This window comes from Martes martes (genome assembly GCF_963455335.1).
Source record: "Martes martes genome assembly, chromosome: 7".
NCBI classification, from domain to species: Eukaryota; Metazoa; Chordata; class Mammalia; order Carnivora; family Mustelidae; genus Martes; species Martes martes.
Window position 1 is genome coordinate 97,748,689 of NC_137894.1, and position 5,206 is coordinate 97,753,894.

Consider the following 5,206-nt stretch of genomic DNA (forward strand, 5'->3'; position numbering starts at 1 on the left):
GGATCGAGCCCCGCATGGGGCTCTCTGCTCAGCAGGGAGCCTGCTTCCCCCTCTCTCTCTGCCTGAGTCTCTGCCTACTTGTGATCTCTCTCTCTGTCAAATAAATAAATAAAATCTTAAAAAAAAAAAACCAAACAATTACTTTTGGAACACCTACTGTAGTAAGCCAGGCATATTTCTAAATGCTAAAGATAAGATGGTGAATGAGACACAGTTCTCACGGAAGTGACATACTAATGAAGGAAAGCCACGATAATCAACATAGGCAAACATGTAATATCAAGTAGTGGTAAATGCTATAAATAGAAAAGTAAAGAAGGATTAAGAGATAAAAGGAATGGTTAGGGAAGGTCTTTGATGAGGTAACAATTAGGTAGAGATCCGAACGAAGTAGGCAAATGATCCATGAAAACATAAGGCAAAAGTGTTCCAGGCAGACGGACAGCAAGTACGAAGGTCCTGAGATAAGAGAGAGCTAAGCATGTTTGAAGACTAATGAGACCAGTGGATAGAATGAAGTTAGGAAGGGAGAAAGACAGCAAGAAGAAACAAGATCAGTTGGTGGTGGTGCTAGTAGTAGTAGCAGCAATAACGGTAGTAGCTAAGTCAGTTGCAGGTAGGTCAGGATCTGGTAGGCTAGTTGACTTTCTAAGTGAAGATTTTGAGTTGGGAGATGACATGATCTGACAGAAAGGATCATCCTGTGGACACTGACTCATTTAATGCTTACAGAAAACCCATGAGGTGGATCTATATTTCCATACAACAGATGAGGAAACAGAGGATTGGAAAGTATAAGTAGGTAGTGCAATTAAAATTAGAATACTGGTCTGTCTGACTCCAGAACCAGGTTCTAAGCCACCAGACCTAAGCTATCATGACCAGGAAAATGGAGCTGTTAGGTGTGGTAGCCAGCCTCCAAGATGTCCCCCAGTAATCTTTGCTTGTTTGTATCATACTCTCATGTAGTCTTCTCCCGCAATGCATAGGTCTGACCTGTGGGATCAAACGGATGTTGTGGAAGTGACCAACAGTGAGTAGCCTCTGAGGCCAGTTGATAAAAGACATCCCTGTTTCTGCCAGGCTTTCTTGGGTGGCTCACTCTGGAAAAAGCCGGTCATGAAAATCTCAAGTGGCCTATGGAGAGGCCTTTACGGGAAGGTGCTACAGCCTCCCACCAGCCAGTACCTCCCACATTTCAGCCACATGAACTGCCACTTTGGAAGAGTATCCTCCAGCACCAGTTAAACCTTCAGATGAATGTCCCTTGATCAACATCTTGTCGGCAACCTCATGAAAGACTCTGAGCCAGAACCACCAGGAATTAAGTCATTCCTGAAGTCCTAACACATAGAAACTCTGAGAGACGGTCATAGGATCAAGCCCTGTGTTGGGTTCCATACTTAGCACGAAGTCTCCTTAAGATTCTCTCTCCCCCTCTCCTCTTGCCCCTCCCCACCCCTGTTGTGCACTCATGCTTTCTCTCTTTCACAAAAATAAATAAATAAAATTTAAACAAAACAAAAACCATGACTTGCTCCTTTTAATTTTTTTAGAATGACTATCCCAGTCTGCTGAGGCTGCTACAAGAAAATACCATAGCCTTGGTGGCTTAAACAACAGACATTTATTTCTCACAGTTCTGGAGGCTGGAGTCTAAGATCAAGTTGCAGACACTTTTGGTTCTTGGTGAGGGCCCTCTTCCTCATTTATAGATGCCTGCCTTCTTGTTGTGCCCTCACATGGCAGAGAAAACCAGCGCTGGTGTCTCTTCCTCTTTTTATAAAAGCATTCATCTCATCATCAGGATTCCACTCTTATGAACTTATCTAACCAAATGATCTCCCAATGACCTCATCTCTTAATACCATTGCATAGGGGCTTAGAGGGCTTCAACAGATAAACTTCGGAGAGATAAAGCACTTAGCCCATAACAAAAATTAAGAGGTCATTTTCTATAACTGCTGAATTTCAGAGAGATACTTTAGTGTAAGTGTGGTATGTAAGAATATATATATATATGTATATATATACATATATATATATACACACACACATAAAATTTGATATTTAACCCACTATAATTAATGTAATAGGTAAATATAAGTTAGTATGCTGGGGCGCCTGGGTGGCTCAGTGGGTTAAGCCTCTGTCTTCATGACTTGAGATCAGGTCATGATCTCAGGGTCCTGGGATCAAGCCCCACATCGGGCTCTCTGCTCAGCGGGGAGCCTGCTTCCCCCTCTCTGCCTGCTTCTCTGCCTACTTGTGATCTCTCTCTCTGTCAAATAAATAAATAAAATCTTTTAAAAAATATATAAGTTAGTATGCAATGTTGCTCTGTGTTAACTACTAATTCTCAAGGGCAGGGAAACTGTGACATCAGAGGTGTGTTGAGATAACCACCTCTGTCCAGGTCCAGTTCAAGCATTTCTTGTCCTGACTCTAACATTTACGATCCTTTCTCTGCCTTTGGCCATCAGTGCAGGAAGAGCTGCTATTGTGTCAAAGATTCCAATGCTAACACACTTCTCTTTCTTCTTTTGAAATTGACCAGACTTCAAAATGTATGTCTGGTGTCTGTGGCTTGAGCTTTCCTCATGTCTTGTGGACATCTGCAATAATATATATCTTAAGCTAATCTTGAGCTACAAATCCCCTCTAACTTGCCAAGTAATTATGTCAGTGATTATAATCCTTCAGATGGCCAGATCTTCATTTAACTCTAATTTAGGGTTTCATGTGATAGTATCCCTTTGAACATTTGGAATTTTCTCTAGTTTCATTTAAACATTTTATGCATGAATGAGAACATTATAAAATATTTAATATGCTTCTTTAAATTTAAATTTTAAAGTCAACCTCATAAATTTAGAATGGTCCTCACTTTTGCCTTTCTGCATCTGGATGGGAAAGAAGAATAATTAATCTTCCTTGTCTTGGCTTGGAGAGCTGTGAGACCATCTAAAGATGTTATCTCACACTGAGGTTGTCAGAGAGCTTAGGTAAGCTACTCCATAATATTGCTGCTTTGGCATCTTCTGGGGTGGTGAGGCAGCCTGCAGGGGCCTTGAGCTGACACTAGGCCCTCCTGTGAGCGTATGCCCTAGATAATAGCCCAGAGAGTCATAAATAAATGTAAATTCCTGATAGGACTCCCTTAGTGGCCCCTGTGATAAACAGTACCCCAACCTCTTCCTATAACTTCCACTGTGTGTAGACCCTTAGGTAAAAACCCTGTGAAATTTACCAAAGTCCTGGTAACTTGTGTGAGCCAACCAATTTGGCCTTAGCCCAGGAACCCCAAAGTACTCTACCCACCAACCCTCAAGGCATACTGTCTTTTTCTTCTTCCAGGACTTGTAATAAACTTCTCTATTTCAATTTCCCTTGTGGTCTTTTATTAAACTTCAACTTGCCATCTGATAACCCAGGGCTCTAACAACAAGTATTAATTTAACAAAGTCACAAGTGGCTATACTAATAGCAGACAAAATAGACTATAAAACAAAAAAAGTCACTAGATATAGAGGGAATTTTTTTAATAATAAAACAGCCAATCTATCAGAAATGTGTAACAATTATAAAAACATATGCAACAGAGCTCTAAAATACATGAAACACAAACTGTCATAATTGAAGAAAGAAATAGACAGTTCAACAATAAGAGTTAGAGATTTCAATATCCCATTTTCAATAATGGGTAGAACACTAGGTGAAGATCAGCAAGGAATTAAAAGACTTGAACACTATTTACCACCTAGGCCTAACAGACGTCTATAAAGCACTCATCTAACAACAGAAAAAGGCAAATTCTTCTCAAGGGCTGAATATTCTGTGGACTAGACCATATGCTAGGCTATAAACCAAATCTCAATAAATTAGGAGAAACTGAAATCACATTAAGTATGCTCTTTGATGACAGAAGAATGAAATTAGAAATTAATAACAGAAAGGAATTCAGGAAATTAAAAAATATGTGGAAATGAACAACACACTTCTAAGTAACCAATGGACAAAGAAGGTATCAAAAAGAAAATTAGTTAATACCTTGACATCAATGAAATGATGACATAACATGACAAAAGTTAGGGGATGCAGCTAAAGCAGTGTTTAGAGGGTAACTTATGGGTTCAATACCAACATTAGAAAAAGCAGAAACATCTCAAATTAAACTAAACCCCCCCCCCCTTAAAATACTTTGAGGGGGAAAAAAAACTAAATCCAAAGATGCAAAAAGGAGGAAATAATGAAAAAGTGAGGATTTTTTAAAAATAGAAAAAAACTAATGAAACCAAAAGTCGGTTCTCTGAAAAGATCAATAAAATTGACAGATCTTTAGCTAAACTGACCAAGAAAAGAGAAAAAACTCACATTATTAAATTATTAATTAATAAAATTAGGAATGAAAGAAGAGACATTAATATTGACCTTACAGATATGAAAAGGATTATAATGGGATACTATGAACTACTAGAGGCCAACAAATTAGATGATTTATATGAAATAGACATATTCCTAGAAAGATACAAACTACTCAACTGACATAAGAGAAAGTAGAAAATCTGAATAGATCTTTTTAATTTTTTAATTTTTAATTTTTAAAGAAGATTTTATTTATTTATTTGAGAAAGAGAGAGAGAGAAAGAAAGAGAGAGAGAGCATGGGGGGTGGTGGAGGTCAGAGGGAGGAACAGACTCCGGCCCGATGCAGGACTCCATCCCAGGACTCCAGGATCATGACCTGAGCCCAATTCAGTCACCCAACCAACTGAGCCACCCAGGTGCCCAAAAATCTGAATAGATCTGTAACAAAAGATTGGATTAGTAATTTAAAAAACTACCCACAAAGCAAAGCCCACGCCTAGATGACTCCACTGTTGAATTCCACCAAACATTTAAAGAATTAATAGAATTCTTCATAAACAATTCTACCTCATTTTACCAGGCTAGTATTATTCTGATATCAAAACCAGACAGAGACATCATAAGAAAAGAAAACTACAGATCAGTATCTCTTATGAATATAGATGCAAAAATCCTCAATAAAATACTAACAAGTAAATCTAGCAACATATAAAAAGAACTAAACACCATAACCAAGTGGGATTTATATCAGGAATACAAGGTTGGCTTAAATCCATTAATATAAAACACTATATTAATAGAATAAAAGAAACCATTGATCATCTCAACAAATGCAAAAA